Genomic DNA, 18254 nt, shown 5'->3' on the forward strand with positions numbered 1-18254 from the left:
ACACCCTTATGCAAACCTCTACTGTGAAATGTATTGTGGACACCTGACAGTCCAACTAGAGATCAATCAACTTGCAATACAGTGCAATCCACTTCATGTCAAGTCTTGTCACAGTGGATAGCTTGTATAATTGAATTCCCTCATGTCACTTCAATTTTAATTGTCACAAAATCATTTCAGTGGTCCAACCCAAGAATATCGGAAAACCCAATAAATGAATGGATTCTGTCCTAAGAGCTCAGGATAAGGATGTCAAAGAAAAGGAAAAGCCTTGTGGATGATCTGGTTGAACTGAGCCAAAGAAAAGTATTTCTCTAACGTGTAACATTGTGCCCTGACAGTCCTAAAGGGAAGATTTACAAACCGGGTGGCATGGATAAAACAATGGTAGCTAACTCCTACCTGCAGCTGATTGTGACACAGCTGTTATCTGAGGGATCCTTCAGAAGGCTTGGCGACAGGGTTGCTGTTTGAATGTCCAATGAGACCTGGGATCATTTACAGCTAGGCTCCCTCTCTCTCCACCCTACCCAACCACATACCCCAGCCTGTCCTTAGATAGGCCGTTTAATCATACTGCCACAGAGATAGTGAGCCAATCTGCATGTGAAGCTGTAGTGAAAACAGAGAAAGAGCCGCGCTTCTGCAGCAATGCAGATAGGACGACATCTATTGGGATCCCAACAGCCTCTCGTTTCAAAATGGAGGACAAATACAATGGATGCTCCTACAATGATAACTAAAGGTTTCTGTGTCAGATGTAGTCTCACATTTACTAAAGGATATCTGATGAGGCCCTGACATGAAAGCCATTTTATGTGAACATATTGCTTGCTATATTATGATTTGAAACGATATTTGGAAAACTCTAACAATCTTATTACCATATACTCAGTCCCCTTTAGTACTTCTACGACTTACTTTCAATCCCAAGTTACTTCTGGAGGACAACCCAGAGCTAACTGCTACAAAGCGGGTGAAAAAACAGCATCTAAAAGCGGCATGGGGCTTATCGTTCACCTTTGCAGATAAAAAACTGTTGAAAATGTCTTATCAGCAGCAGGGCGGTTGTGGAAGGCTGGGACTGATGGCAGGGCCTGGACCTGCCACTCTCTCCAAACGTCTACCTGGCATTCAGCGGAACACCACAAGGCCAGCCAGCCAGCCTTTCTCTCTCTCCCTCACCGTGTCTCTCCCTCTCTCTCTCTCTCTCACCGTCTCTCTCTCTCTCTCTCTCTCTCTCTCACCGTCTCTCTCTCTCTCTCTCTCTCTCTCACCGTCTCTCTCTCTCTCTCTCTCTCTCTCACCGTCTCTCTCTCTCTCTCACCATCTCTATCTCTCTCTCACCGTCTCTCTCTCTCTCTCTCTCTCTCTCTCTCACCGTCTTTCTCTATCTCTCTCTCTCTCTCACCGTCTCTCTCTCTCTCTCACCGTCTCTCTCTCTCTCTCACCATCTCTCTCTCTCTCTCTCTCACCATCTCTCTCTCTCTCTCTCACACCGTCTCTCTCTCTCACCGTCTCTCTCTCTCTCACCTGGCCTGCGTGACACAGTTGACAGCTGAGAAATCATATTTGTTAGTGTTGTTGGGTTGATGTATCAGACGAAAGAGTGACAGTAATCATAACATAACAGCTAATCATAGGCACATAGTTGCTTTGTAATCAGCATAGTTGAGAACAAATTTAAAATGCATGCTCTGGGTTCAGCCTTTGAAAAACATGTTTTAGTGTCGAATCAACTAAAATATTCCAAGTTCAAAGAGAAAATTAAATTGGGAGGGTTATAATTCAGCCTGCTTTGTGGCTTTGATTTTTGTTCCCATGATCTGCTTACTGTAGCTAGTCATTCATGCAGTACTAGAGCCGTGGTGACGGGAGAATGGTATTATCCCTTGTTTCTCACAACAAACGGATCTATACCTAATGAACCCACTGCACATTGGCCTGAAGACTGAAACATTGCACTGGAAACATGAAGAATGAGGAAGTATGCATTAAAACTCAATTACACACATTAACCAAGATACAAAATAGGCAATCACTCACCAAAACATGTGAAAATAATGATTAATTCCACCCAGGATACTATTAAGGAAGCAGCAAGTCCTCTACAGTGAATTCGGAAAGTATTCAGGCCTTGACTTTTTCCACATTTTGTTACGTTACAGCCGTATTCTAAAATGGATTAAATCGTTTTTTTCCCCTCATTAATCTACACCAATAACCCATAATGACAAAGCAAAAACTGTTTTTTAGAAATGTTTGCTAATTCAAAAACTGAAATATCACATTTGCATAAGTATTCAGACCCTTTACTCAGTACTTTATTGAAGCACCTTTGGGCGCGATTACAGCCTCGAGTCTTCTTGGGTATGACGCTATAAGCTTGGCACACCTGTATTTGGGGAGTTTCTCACATTCTTCTCTGCAGATCCTCTCAAGCTCTGTCAGGCTGGATGGGGAGCATTGCTGTACAGCTATTTGCAGGTCTCTCCGGAGATGTTCGATGGGGTTCATGTCCGGGCTCTGGCTAGGCCACTCAAGGACATTCAGAGACTTGTCCCAAAGCCACTCCTGCATTGTCTTGGCTGGGTGCTTAGGGTCATTGTCCTTTTGGAAGGTGAACCTTCGCCCCAGTCCAAGGTTCTGAGCACTCTGGAGCAGGTTATCATCAAGGATCTCTCTGTACTTTGCACTTTTCCTCATTTCCTGGAAACTGACTAGTCTCCCAATCCCTGAAGCTGAAAAACATCCCCACAGCATGATGCTGCCACCACCATGCTTCACCGTAAAGATGGTGCCAGGTTTCCTCCAGACGTGTGACGCTTGGCATTCAGGCCAAAGTGTTCAATCTCGGTTTCATCAGACCAGAGAATCTTGTTTCTCATAGTCTGAGAGTCTTTTAGGTGCCTTTTGGCACACTCCAAGCGGGCTGTCATGTGCCTTTTACTGAGGAGTGGCTTCCGTCTGGCCACTCTACCATAAAGGTCTGATTGGTGGAGTGCTGCAGAGATGGTTGCCCTTCTGGAAGGTTCTCCCATCTCCACAGAAGATCTCTAGAGCTCTGTCAGAGTGAACATCAGGTTCTTGGTCACCTCCCTGACCAAGGCCCTTCTTCCCTGATTGCTCAGTTTGGCTGGGCGGCCAGCTCTAGGAAGAGTCTTGGTGGTTCCAAACATCTTCCGTTTAAGAATGATGGAGGCCACTGTGTTCTTGGGGACCTTCAATGCTGCTGACATTTTTTGGTGCCCTTCCCCAGAACTGTGCCTCGACACAATCCTGTCTTGGAGCTCTACGGACAATTCCTTCGACCTCATGGCTTGGTTTTTGCTCTGACGTGCACTGCGAACTGTGGGGAATTATATAGAGAGTTGTGTGCCTTTCCAAATCATGTCCAATCAATTGAATGTACCACAGGTGGACTCCAATCAAGTTGTAGAAACATCTCAAGGATTTTCCATGGAAACAGAACGGACTAGAGCTCAATTTCGAGTCTCATAGCAAAGGGTCTGAATACTTATGTAAATAAGGTATTTATGTTCATATATTTTTATACATTTGCTAACATTTCTAAAAAATCTATTTTTTCTTTGTCATTATGGGGCATTGTGTGTAGATTTATGAGGAACATGTTTTATTTAATCAATTTTAGAATAAAGCTGTTACATAAAATTTGGAAAAAGGGGAGGGGTTTGAATACTTGCCAAATGCACTCGATTTATATATATACAAAAGTATGTGGACACCCCTTCAAATTAGTGGATTCTAGCTCAGTGACATTCAACGTGGCACCGTCATAGAATGCCATCTTTCCAACAGTCAGTTTGTCAAATTTCTGCCCAGCTGGAGCTGCCCCGGTCAACTGTAAGTGTATTTATTGTGAAGTGGAAACGTATTGGAGCAACAACGGCTCAGCCGTGAAGTGGTAGGCCACACAAGCTCACAGAACGGGACCGCCGAGTGCTGAAGGGCGTAGTGCATACAAATCATCTGTTCTCGGTTGGAACACTCACTCCCAAGATGCAAACTGCCTCTGGAAGCAACATCAGCACAATAACTGTTCGTCGGGAGCTTCATGAAATTGATTTCCATGGCCGAGCAGCCGGATACAAACCTAAGATCACAATGCGCAATGCCAAGCGTCGGCTGGAGTGGTGTAAAGCTCGCTACCATTGGACTCTAGAGCAGTGGAAACGTTTTCTCTGGAGTGATGAATCACGCTTCACCATCTGCCTGTCCGACGGATGAATCTGGGTTTGAGGGATGCCTGGAGAGGGATACCTGCCCAAATGCATAGTGCCAACTGTAAAGTTTGGTGGAGGAGGAATAATGTTCTGGGACTGTTTTTCATGGTTCGGGCTATGCCCCTCAGGATTTCCCAGTGAAGGGAAATCTTAACTCTAAAGCATACAATTACATTCTAGACGATTCTGTGCGTCCAACATTGTGGCAACAGTTTGGGGAAGGCCCTTGCCTTTTTCAGCATGATAATGCCACCGTGCACAAAGCGAGGTCCATACAGAAATGGTTTGTCGAGATCGGTGTGGAAGAATTTGACTGGCCTTCACAGAGCCCTGACTTCAACCCCATCGAACACATTTGGGATGAATTGGAACACCGACTGCGAGCCAGGCCTAATCGCCCAACATCAGTGCCCGACCTCACTAATGCTGTTGCGGCTGAATGGAAGCAAGTCCCCGCAGCAATGCTCCAACATCTAGTGGGAAGTCTACCCAGAAGATTGGAGGCTGTTATAGCAGCAAGTGGGAGACCAACTCCATATTAATGCCCATGATTTTGGAATTAGATGGTCGACGAGCAGGTGTGGTCATGTAGTGTATCTGACAATTGTCACTGAAGAACCATTCACACAGTCTATGAAAATGCAGGTTATATGACTAGGTCTTGAGGTGGGATTTAATATACCGCGTTTTTTATCCCCTACACCTTTCAGATACACAAAAAAAGAAGGTGGGATATTAAAAACATGGGATTTTTGTCTGTGTGTGAAAGGGATTTCACAGTATTGGACTGTCTCTTTACAAACATGAATATGGCAAAACATCGGCAAGTAGAAATGGCAGGAGCGCAGTGGACACTGTGTGTCTACTGTGAGATAGGGGGACAGGACACAGAATAGTTCAAATGAGGCTCTTTTCTACATTTATTTTAGTGGGACACCAGCTGTCAATTCACCAGCTGCTGGACTTGAGAAGCAGAGACTGAGACAAACTATCTGGATGTAGTCACTAAGGGATTTGGCAGGCTGAGCTATGGGAGTAAAAAGGCCCGAATGAGCCTGCCTGAATGTTTTGGAGGCTGAAAAATGACACAGTTTTGAGAGTTATCTTCTAACATCCAACAGTCAGCAATGTAGGTCATTTTAAAGCAGTTATTAACCACAATAAGAATGTGGTGGGTGTTGTTTTACTGATGGGAAAGATTTCAGTCAATGATTTGTTTTCAGTCCATGAGGGTGCTTTCCCCCCAAACACAGACATGCTCATTTGTTTTCATCTGAGTACAAGACTGTGATAGTCATGTGACTGCTCCACCCCCACTCCTGAAATTTATTGGCTGGGAGTGAGCGGTACAAAAGCAGAGACAGAGACTCTGGGCTTGTACAATATTGCAGTCAACAGTGCAGGCGACTGCCTACTGACTGATCTGCAAAGAACCTTGCATCATAAATAACTACTCATTATTATTTGTTGATCAGTCAGTCACTATTTATCTATGATACATTCCAGTTTTCATCTTCTTGAACATGGCCAATGTCTCCAGGGACAGGATCAACGTAGTTGGTTTGTTTGCACTTTAGGAAGTCACTTCAGGACACAGAGTCTGGTGAGGGGCAAAGACTAATCTAAGACACTTCACTTCTACTTCCGATGGAATGGCGGAAATGCTTACACTTGTTGCTTTATTTCAATTCCATACAATAAAAATGTACATTTATGGCTCTCATCTCAATGAGATATAAAGCTACCGATAAAAACATGTATCCTGATTCAAAGGCGCTTTTTATTTTCATTCGAGAAAGCTGTATGAAATCATCAATATCCTTTGTTCTGGTGCAGAACTACATCAGTGTACTGTCTTGGAGCAGAGCCCAACAATGAGACCCAGCAGCACTGTCGAGGTGTGAAGTGACCAGCCCGAGATAGCCAGCTATGTCCTTGGAACTGTCCCCTCACAGCTCTGCCTGCCAGCCTGCCTGCTCTACCTACACGGCGCACAGGACACATCGTAAAAAAAAGTGCATCCTGTAGCTCTTCATAAAACCCCCATGGCCTCTCTCCGGTTTCCCCTCTCCATACTCCTCAGCGTATCTGTCAGCCTCTGTCTTATCTGCTCCTTCTTTGTCCTGTCCTAGCCTACACAGACCTGAGGGAAGACTACAGGGTACCCCCTAGGCTCCTGCCCCAGTATAGCCTGGTTTAGATCTTATCTGTCAGAAAGATATCAGTTTGTCTCTGTGGATGATTTGTCCTCTGACAAGTTTCAGTGTTCCTCAAGGTTCTGTTTAAGGACCATTATAGTTTTCACTATATATTCTATCTCTTGGTGATGTCTTTCACAATGTCAACTTTCACTGCTATGTGGATGACACACAGCTGTACATTTCAATTAAACATGGTGAAGCCCCAAAATGGCCTACCCTGGAAGTCTGCGTTTCAGACATAAGAAAGAGGATGGTGGCACATTTTTTACTTTTAAACACGGACAAAACAGAGATGCTAGTTCTAGATCCCAAGAAAGAAAGAGATCTGCTGTTTGATTTGACCATTAATCTTGATGGTTGTAAAGTTGTCTCAAATAAAACTGTGAAGGACTCTGATATCTCTTTTGATGAACATATCAATAATATTTTAAGGGCAGCTTTTTTCCATCTTTGTAACAACTTTTTGTCCAAATATTATGCAGAAAAGCTAATCCATGCTTTTGTCACTTCTAGATTAGACTACTGCAATGCTCTACTCTCCGGCTACCCGGATAAACCACTAAATAAACTTCAGTTAGTGCTAAATACGGCTGCTAGAATATCGACAAGAACCCAAAAAATGTGATCATATTACTCCAGTGCTAGCCTCACTACACCAACTTCCTGTTAAGGCTAGGGCTGATTTCAAGTTTTACTGCTAACCTACAAAGCATTACATGGACTTGCTCCTACCTATCTCTCTGATTTGGTCCTGCCGTACATACCTACATGTACGCTACAGTCACAAGACGCAGGCCTCCGTATTGTCCCCAGAATTTCTAAGCAAACAGCTGGTGGCAGGGCTTTCTCCTACATAGCAACATTTTTATGGAATGGTCTGCCTATGCATGTGAGAGACGCAGGCTCTGTCTCAACCTTGAACTCTTACTGAAGACTCATCTCTTCAGTAAGTTCTATGATTGAGCATAGTCTGGCCCAAGGGTGAACGGCAAGGCACTGGAATGATGAACCACCCTTGCTGTCTTTGCCTGGTCGGTTCCCCTCTATCCACTGGAATTCTCTGCCTCTGACCCTGTTGCAGGGGCTGAGTCACTGACTTAATAGCGCTCTTCCATGCTGTCACTAGGAGGGGTGCGTCATGGCATGCTAGGCTTTTTTGCGCTATAATCGAGTTGAGTGGGTTGGGTCACTAACGTGATCTTCCTGTCCAGTCTTGTGCACCCTCAGGCTCCTGCAGTGGAGGAGATCTTTGTGGGCAATACTCAGCCTTGTCTCAGGGTAGTAAGTTGGTGGTCTGTTGATATCCCTCTAGTGGTGTGGGGGCTGTGCTTTGGCACAGGGTTATATCCTGTCTGGTTGGCACTGTCCAGGGGTATCTTCAGACACAGTGTCCCCCGACACCCCCTGACTCAGCCTCCAGTATCTACGCTGCAATGGTCTATGTGCCGAGGGGCTAGTGTAATTCTCCTGTCTTATCTGGTGTCCTATGTGAATTTAAGTATGCTCTCTCTAATTCTCTCTTTCTCCCTCTCTCCCTCCCCTCTCGGAGGACCTGAGCCCTAGGACCATGCCTCAGGACTCCTTGACCTGACGACTCCTGACTGACCACACCTGCTGTCTCAACATCTGAATGCTTGGCTATGAAAAGTCAACTGACATTTACTCCTGAGGTGCTGACCTGTTGCACCTTCTACAACCACTGTGATTATTATTTCACCCCGCTGGTCATCTATGAACGTTTGAACATCAGAAGGGGACTGGTCGCCTCAGAGCCTGGTTCCTCTCTAAGTTCCTCTCTAGGTTCCTGCCTTCGTAGGGAGTTTTTCCTAGCCATCGTGCTAAGTCACATCTGCATTGCTTGCTGGTTGGGGTTTTAGGCTGGTTTTCTGTATAAGCACTGTGTGACATCTGCTGATGTAAAAAGGGCTTTATAAATAAATGTGATTGATTTGATTGATATTGAGCAGGTACAGGCTGGTGTTTGTTAGGCAGGGTGCCATGTGTTTGTGGCTGCACCACGTCATGGTTCCTGACAGTGCAGGACAGAGTGAGGTGTTAATAGAAGCTGGTGGGGTAAACAGAGCAGCTGTCAGAAGGGCTGCCTCCTGGACGTACTCCAGGAAAATAAAGGTAGCTACTCCACTACACTACAAACCGAGCCACCTAGGCTAAATTAGACAATATCAATGAGAGCGACCTAATGTATACTCACCATAGTGTTCCTGCAAAGACCCCAAAGCAAATGACTGTGTTCTCAGGTCCCAAACACAGTACAAAGGCACATTTCACAGCTTATCATGAAACAATCTTTCAAAATCAAGAAAACAATCTTTCAAAATCTACAAATGTCCCAAGATGATCAATCTTACCATAAATGATCAAGCTTGTTACAAATGATCAAGCTTGTCACAAAAGTTTGCACAGTATGCATTCGAAAATAACATGCAAAGCGAAGCATACACATTACCTGTCCCACTTAAGATTATCCATCTGTGCAATACAAGTAGAGATGAGATCAATCAAGTCACAATGCAGCCTTATCCAGCACCAACTCAGTTCCCCCAGCCTACAGCGTAGTTTTTGCACTTAAGCACCGGACAGCAACATTTAGTTCCCCCTATCTAAGCATAAAGTCTCCCCATATCTATTCATATTCCATAAAGAGTTAAAGCCAGGCAGGCAAAAATAGTTGGAATACACCCTTACCAGAGCAATCTCCTTGATCCTATTATCCACAATGGACGGGCCAACCCATTCACCAGAGAGGCACTTAAGGGTTAATGTAACAGTGCCTTAATAACGTCCCTCGATTCGCTCGCCCATCAGCCCAAGAAACTGCAGTCCTCCTCTCACTGTTCCCACTGCAGCAGTACTCACTCTCCTTTACCCACACACACATGAACGTACAAACACACACATTCTCTCTCACATGACCCTTCATTCTCTCAATCCCCTCCTCCTCTCCCTCTTTCCACTCTCTCCCTTTTTCACTCCCCCCAGAGTGGATCCCCCTCCCCTTTCCATCTCTTCTCTCCCCTGCATCTTCCACCCCCTCCCTCTATCCTCACCTCCATCCTCCCCCTCCCTCCATCCTCCCCCCCTCCCTCCATCCACCCCGTCCCTATATCCTCCCCCCACTCCATCTTCCCCCTCCCTTCATCCTCCCCCCACTCCAGCGCTCTCACTCTCTCAGCCTCCTGATTTGTGATGCTGCTCACACTGTGCTGTATGCAGCACTCCTCTCTGCCGCCCTGCTCCAACACTGAAGGGCAACCCGAGAGAATCCATATGCAATACTGTCAAACCCACATCAAGAACCTAGCGGTACTTCAAACAAACCTCACCGAAGACTAGCACCTCTGGGAACTGTACAGAGTCTAGCATCTCAGAGAACGATAGAGAGTTCATCTGTAAAATATGTGTCAGGGAAGGAAAAGGAGAGGAGGAAAGAGACAACATGAGAACAGGATGAGAGTAGAACAGCAGATGGGTAGAGGAAAAGGAAGTAGAAAGGGATGTAGAGTAGAGTAAGAGAGAGAGCTTAGAAAAAAATAGAGAAATGAGAGAGGAGAGACCCCATTGTGTGGCACACACACGGTAGCCAGAAGAGGTAGTTTGACACTGAAGGAGTGACTGCTGAGAGATTCTCTTTCAAATGCTCACTAGGCTCACACGCACACACACGTGCGCGTAAAAATACGCACACACAAACACATACACACACACACACACAAAGGCACACGCACGCACATAAACCCTCACTAATGTCTTTGCAGCAGAAATGTTATTGTCATGAATAACGTTACATGGAACAATTTATACTTAATTGTACTTAAGAATTGCTGTAAGGGCTCAAATCCAACTGGCATCTCACAAGTAGCTATAAGGAGATTGACAGAAGCTGTGAATCAGCAGTGGGTCTTACTAAGCAAACCTTTCTTTCCCACACCTTTTCTGACCGCTGTGGCAACAGCAAAGATGGATCATGGTAATCACCGTGGCAGCAGCAGTAGAGAGGCTCTACAAGATCATTGATGTAATGATGTCACAGTGGAGGCTGCTGAGGGGAGGACGGCTCATACTAATGGCTGGAATGGAGTCAACGGAATGGAAACAACCACATGGAAACCACGTCTTTGATGTGGTTGATACCATTCTATTGACTCCATTCCAGACATTATTATGAGCCGTCCTCCCCTCAGCAGCCTCCACTGTAAAGTAGAAGTAATAGTCGATGTAGTCATAGCAACAATCACAACAGCAGAAGTAATTTTACAGATGCAGAAAAACCTACAGGACATTAAAGATGGAGGTAGTGCTAAAATTAAATGAGAAAACATTGCAAGCACACTATAGCTTTCTCATGGATTTATTTTCTTAGCTTACCCTTTCAGATCTTAATTTGGGTCGTCTTGGAATTGGGACAATAAATGTATTTGTCCTCTACTGCAGCATGTTTCTATGGTGCTCTCTCTGTACTATTGGGACTTTTGCTGAGCCAGACAATTCAGTCCTCTGAGCTTTTTATAGTGTTGCGGAAAATGATCATCTTCCCGTTAGTGAAGCTGCCTCCAAGCGGCCAGCAATCCTAAATGCACTCCTAAATGAAATCAATAAGGCCTCAATCAGTGGGAACGAAAGAAAGAGGGATGGCCTTTAGCAATTTCACAACCCAGGCCTGGAGAAACAAGAGCAAGTGTTATTTGTTTTTTGCTCCTGCCGTACCTGTCAATAGTAGTTTCAATTGGTTTCATGTTTAATAGATGATTACTATGCCTGGTTTGGCAACTAGCTCTCACAGTCTCACGTCAGAATCAGATGTTCATCCATGTTTCTCATACGTCAAATGTTGAAGTTGTTGCAAATTGTGTTTAAGGTTCAGTTTAGGCCTTAACTCCAAAATCGTAAGGTTAGGCATCAATGCAGAATGGTTAAGGTAAGGGCTAAGGTTTGGAAGAGGCTTAAAATTAAAAAATTAAAAAATGACTTTCTATCGATGGATTTTAACTTGCAATCTTTGGAATCAGAGGCAGATGTTTACACCCATCCGCCATCCCCAACACCCTGGCATAACCAAAACCTACTTAAAGGTGACAGTGCGCACTGTTGCCCCTAGTCGCCGGTTTCCACGTCATCTCCCGATGTCCTCAGACATGGATAGACGTCAAAAACTGACTTGTATCACGGGTGACCTGGCTGGGGTTTGGAAATTATCCAATCATTTTAAAAGTCAATTCACTGACTCTGTCACAACATTCGCCATGTACTAGAATGACTGAAATGGAACAGATATCTTCTACTCTGAAGATATTTTTGTTGGTTCAGAAGCAAAAGTACTGTATGCATTTTACAATGTTTGTTCTTTCTTAACTATCTCTTACTGGTTGTCACAAATGGTACTTGAAATGACAGTGTAGTAAGTCTAAAGTTCTAAAGCAATGGCTCTAAACATACCTGGTAGTGATCCAGTATCTTATGACACAGTGGCCTAAAATACAGGGCTGACTCAGTGTCTCAGTAACAACACTGTATTGATTTGTGGCTCATTTGTGACTTGTTTCAAGAAACTAGGTATATGTCGCACGTCACTACTTCACTGGAGCGGCATTTGAATGTGAACATTTATTTTTTATCAAAATGCATTTTTTGGCAGAAATACCTTCTGGAACATGTGAACTTTCATGTGCCTTAATAACAAACTTGTATTCCTTCCATAAATATGAATAAAATTGTAAAATTAAAAGCCTAGTTGGTTTAGCCACGGAAAAAGTCAGAAACGTTCACGCTAGCCATGATTGCCTGAGATAATGTATGGGCTGGACATGCCGGGAGATGAGTTTGGATTGGTCTGCCATGTAGCGTGCCTCTGTCTATAACGTGAGCTGTTCGCTATGTGTTGACAGTCCTTTCTACTGTGCCGTTTTTGAAAGATATAATGTTAGCCATCAAGAACTACAAAAGTTTTGCTACTTTTCTCAACAACATTGATGCCCTGAATTTAGCAGGGAGCTATCGACATAGAAAAAGTGATTGGCTACTTTCTGCACACGCCACGGTCAGTGTGAACCGGAGTGACTTGACACAACGCTGACAAAACAAATTGTGCCTACAAACAAAACAGAGTTAAATGGTTCCAGTCTGCCGTGAAGGGTTTATCCATGTACAAAACCGTTCAAAAGTTTGGGGTCACTTAGAAATGTCCCTGTTTTTGAAAGAAAAGCACATTTTTTGTCCATTAAAATAACATGAAATTGATCCGAAATACAGTGTAGACATTGTTAATGTTGTAAATGACTATTGTTGCTGGAAACGGCTGATCTTTAATGGAATATCTACATGGGCGTACAGAGGCCCATTATCAGCAACCGTCACTCCTGTGTTCCAATGGCACGTTGTGTTAGCTAATCCAAGTTTATCATTTTAAAAGGCTAATTGATCATTTGAAACCCCTTTTGCATTTATGCTGGCACAGCTGAAAACTGTTGTCCTGATTAAAGAAGCAATAAAACTGTCCTTCTTTAGATGAGTTGAATATAACTTATACTGTTGTTGCTGCTGCTATTACTACTACTACTGCTACTACTACTACTACTCCTAATTCTTATACACAGTGATGATACTGAGAGACATTCATAGAGATAGTAGCAGTAATAGTTCTCATTAAACTGCTGAACAGTGAGACAAAAAAAGAGCACAGGAGAGGAACAAATCCTCATTGAACAACAATGCTGGAGAATTAAAAACAAAGATAAGCATCTTGTGCAGCTATGTCATGGACTATACACATAAAGAAGTTGATACCTATACACGTGCATGCACAGTGCACACACAAACATGCACGGATGCACAGATGTATGCCCCCCATTAATCAAGTGAAGCCCCAGTGGTTTCCCTCCCTTAATAATACTACTATGTCTGTGATGGCCTCCAAGATGTCTGCAAAGCAGTGTCTCAATTTTGCAGTTTGACAATCTCTCCCCAGTCTCTTAAAGGATTACCCAATAAGTATTCATCAAGCCAACAGCTTGCAGGGGAAGGGAAGGGAGTGGGCAGACAGAACAGAGGGGAAACGGAGAGGGGTTGGAGTTGGATGGGAAGTGGGGGGTTTGAGGAGACGCCACTGGGCTGTGACTGCAGAATCTCTCTCTCATAGAGTACTGAGCTGCCAAACGAAACGAGGTGCCTTCCAGCTGTGGTTGGCCCACTTTGAATCTGGCACAGTGAAAGGGAAGGGAACCCTTTCACCTAGAGCACTGTTATTTCACAATGTGGGGAGGAACAGCTAAAGCCACGTACAATGTCCAAGTAATGTCGAATCATCTCTTGTTTAAAGACAGACATGAACAGATGCTGAATCAGCACAATCGTTGTGCGGTGGAGAGAGAGAGAGAGTAGAAGATGATCTAATTGGTAGTACACATGCCTGGCAACAGAAAATCAATAACATTAAAGATATTATAGATGACCTAATAGGCCTACACATTCAATGTAAATACAGGGTTTCTATTCCATTCCAAATAACATCTGTTCTGAGCATACCCTTCTCGTCAATAATATTACAGATTCACAAAGCAAACTTACAAATACAATATTCAATAGCCTTTCTGGCATCCACCTACATATGAATATCTATTCCCTGCGGTATCAATTTCCATTCAATAAATGTTAAATTGATCAATGTTGATTAGACTGCACACAGGGCCACCTGTGTTTCATCTGGTGTAAAGGACAGAGGGGTGGGCAGAGGGCAGTATCTGTTCTCCCAGGAGGTGCTCTCCTCTTGGCTTTATTAGCCCTCGCTGGGCCCCTGTGGCTCCAGGCTGTCATCACACAAGGAAATGGCTGATTAATCAGGTGAGTGCTAGAGATGGGGAGAGGCAATCAGGGCAGTGCGTGTCTGCTGGAGAGGAGACTAGCACACAAAAGCCCCATCCTATAGTAAATCATGTTCTCCTATCTCTCTACAAGCACACACCCAGGCACACACACACACAGTGGCCTGCCCCGCATCGCCACGCCTATTCCCCTTCTTCACAACACCACAGTGTGGCTCCTCTCTGTGCCTCAGTGATCAACATGGACATTATGTCAGAGCAGATGGCACTCTGGGGAGGCCCAGCCTCTCTGGGTTTATCATGCTGAAAGATAGTTTAATGGGGTCCAACACATTCATGGCTTGGTTTGACTACGCCTGTCTGTCGTACTGTAGATTATGTTTTCTATTGGTAGTGTTGTAGAGCCATTCATCAATTAGGATCGATGATGATCTGTAGAATACATTAGACTATCTTGTGGTGAAAACCATCTACATTTTACATTTTACATTTTTAGTCATTTAGCATGAGCGACTTACAGTAGTGAATGCATACGTTTCATACATTTTTTCTCCGTACTGGTCCTCCATGGGAATCAAACCCACAACCCTGGCGTTGCAAACACCATGCTCTACCAACTGAGCCACACCAGCTAATGCATTAGATCATGCATATTTCCCAGAAGGTCATATTATTCAGTGACATTATATAACCATGTAACATGCCAGGGATAATATACGGTTGCTTTTAAAATGGAATAAAAACGTGCATTGACACAAGAAAACCCTGCTATCCCCTCACTGATGTAGACTGTAGAAAACGACTTAACTGATTAATACTGTATGTGAAGACGAATTGATCAGTCACTCTCTAGTAGGTTCATGAATAAATGACGTTGATTGGTTAACAGTGGTTCGCCCCAGACTTGATCAGAGCACTATGCCAGGTGACAGCGGGTACCCTGTGACATTGGCAGTAACTATTGGCATACTGTTACCAGTCAAAGACAGGCCACTGTCTGTGCCCACAGTGAAGCCTACAGCAGAGACGTGAGGCTAAAGGCAGCTTCCTATTGATTAAGTTTCAATGTTTATTCACCACGTGCACAGGATAGAACAGGTGAAAAACAGTACAGTGAAATTCTACCCTTGAGAGCTCTTTCCAACAATGCAGTGTTAATAATAATAATAAATATGTAGATAATAATAATAAGGATAATAATTCAACATTTAATCAAATCAAATAAAAACAACAACTACAATGTGAATTAAAGAAACATGAGAATGTGTTTCTTTACAGGGATGATGATCTTTCTGAGGGAGGTTGGAGCGGAGGGAAAGGCAGCATGTGACGATGTGTTTCAAGTGAACAGTCTCTGGTTAAAGAGGTCAGGACCAATCACAGCAATGAAAGTGACAGCTACCTCTTGATGTGGAAAAAAGCAAGGACTTCACTCAACAAATCCTCTCTCTCTCTTGCTCTTTCTGTATCCCCCTCTCTCTTTCCTCTCTCTCTCTCTCTCTTCTTCTCTAAGCAATCCTTTTGGCAAGTTCATTCCAACAGATATCACCTTATCAAAGATTACAGCTCATGTGCAAATACACTTATATCTTAATTTGCCTTCTAAGCCATGATACTCACAGCCAAATCTTGATAGGTGGCCCTCGCGATCACAGTGAGAGTGTTGTCAATATCAGGGTGATCTAGAAGAGAAAAATAATCAATTTTATGACCGTATGGATAGACTGAAAATCACACTGAAATCAGAGTGAAACAATGTAAAATACCGTCTACTTCAGCCCTGGACAGCTCCATTTTTGCACTAGGTAAATAATCAGATGAAAACTAATGAAACACTATTTGAAGTAACTGAGTGCGTGGCAAGCTAAATGGCAGGACATCCAGTGTGGCTATCTGCTCAGTATGGTCCATATCTGAATAAAAGGATTGGTCCATATCTGAATAAGATGACTACACAATCACCAATCACCCTCACCATATTCTACTGTATGATTGAGATTCCCCAACTGTTTATCACAAAGAAATTACCATAGCAATATGTTAATAAAATAGTGTTACTTTATTAATGACAGTGTAACTACACAGGTTTAAGAGCAACTGAGGGTTACTAAAAACATGTGTATTTCACAAATTGCTCCCGTTCTTTGTTAATGATTTGGACTGCTGCATACACTCTGGCACAGTTAAGCAACCTAAATGAACTCTAAGAGGTTCTGACAGTTGTCTCACTCCCACACAGGACATGCTGATGTATGCTTGGAGGCCACAAAGAGGCGGACTAATGAGTGCTTGCTGTTGCTGGAAGCTACTCCTTCCTCTGATTACAGCTCTCTGAATTTATTTAATTAATGCCGAATAATTTCCTGGTGGCGTGATCTCGTATATATGAGGAGGCCTGTGACTGGCTGAAGGTTAGGGCCCAGATAGACCTGTTTTAGCTATATCTCCAGTACCACAGACCCAGTAACACCAGCCCAATACAACCCAACCTGTCCCAGAACAAAAGCTTGCACACCTAATGGAGGAGGGCACAGGGTCGATTTCATTAAGCACCAGACAGAAGAAAACTGACTGAAAGGGTCTACCTGGAGTTCTTCACTAAGAAACACTCAGTTTCGTTTTTCATTGCCTGCCCTAATGAACACGATCCAGGTTTACAACACACCCTGCAGAAAATATGGTTCAAGTTACTATGCACTACACGATCACACATTCTGATGAGAGAAACACTTTTCTGTCCACTGTAAAATTAACTACATTAGTCATGCATAAATAATTTAGTTGGCTGATGACGTACTTACAGTAATACATGCATTGACGCAAGTATGCACGGAAGCAAGCATGCACAGTCACACTCATACAGGTGTACGATCTTAATTTGAGCCAGTTTGCTACAGCAGGAAGATAATGTGGATTACATTTTCGTATGGGTTGATACATTTTCTGTAAGGGGAAATCAAGTCTGAAATGTCAAAATGGAAATTACAAAGTTCAAAAGCCTTTTTAAACCTCAAATACACTACATGTTTTACATTTCCTGAATGGCATTAACGTTTTCCTGTAACAGGGTGATCAAATTAAGATCATACATCTGTATGCACACACATTATTTCAGCTGCATGTACATATGCTCAATGTTTATGTGGTGTTTTGATAGAGGTACAGTAAGTGATTGTTCCATTAATCTACATCTAGTTGAGACAACAGGGCGGTGTGAAGACTCCCACAAAGCCTCTGCAGCGCTCAGGCTTTTGGACAGTGCCGCTGACATTTAAAGGTCCAATGCAGCCATTTTTATCTCAATTTAAAATCATTTCTGGGTAACAATTAAGTACCTTACTGTGATTGTTATCAATTAAAATAGTCAAAAAGAAACATAAATATCTTCTTAGTAAAAAACAATTTATCAAGCAAGAATTTTGCTAGGACTGTCTGGGAGTGGTTGGAGTGGGGAGGGGAACATTGAAAAGTTACTGTTATTGGCAGAGAGGTTTGGAACTCTCTTTCTTATTGGTTTATTAACTAATTTAAAGGCCAAATCTCCCTCCAGCCAAAACAGGCTGAAATGTCATTCTGTCTTTTGAAACAGCTCTTACACTAAAAGGGCATTATCATTTAATATTTTTTTTTTTTTTTACAATTTCACAGTATTATTCCAACCTCATACTGTGGAAATATATATAAAAGATAGGAAAATCAAGTTTTTGACTGCACTCGGTCTTTAACTTACGGGTTCTCCAATACCCCTCAAGAGTCATGTACAGGGATGTATAGGAATATATATTTGGCATTGAATGTAAATCTGAATGGGCACGTTTTTCAGGCCTGGGTTTAATTATAAACACAATAATCCATACCCCAGAGCTATTCACACAGACACACATTTCTTACGACTTGTGGGAACTGTCAATGCGAGATTCCAGGGACACTTGGAATGATTGATTAGTTCCTAAGAAGCACAAGCAGCCCTGTTT

At 43.3% G+C, this 18254-nt stretch overlaps 1 protein-coding gene across 6 annotated transcripts in view; it reads right to left on the bottom strand.

Annotated features, from left to right (window-relative positions):
- Nucleotides 1-18254, bottom strand: part of LOC106572421 (synaptotagmin-1) — an 89505-nt gene that overhangs the window by 32895 nt on the left and 38356 nt on the right. For 3 of the 6 annotated variants that reach the window (XM_045696177.2, XM_014146591.3, XM_014146590.3), the window contains exon 3: nucleotides 15901-15962. The exons of 1 other annotated variant lie outside the window; for it this stretch is intronic. The gene's annotated coding sequence lies outside the window, so the exon portion shown is untranslated. Of the gene's footprint in view, nucleotides 1-9151; nucleotides 9347-15900; nucleotides 15963-18254 lie in introns of those variants that run through there. 2 more of the 6 variants (XM_082962125.1, XM_082962124.1) reach the window with 2 other exon arrangements.

The sequence above is a fragment of the Salmo salar genome, chromosome 15 (genome assembly GCF_965601325.2).
Source record: "Salmo salar chromosome 15, fSalSal1, whole genome shotgun sequence".
NCBI classification, from domain to species: Eukaryota; Metazoa; Chordata; class Actinopteri; order Salmoniformes; family Salmonidae; genus Salmo; species Salmo salar.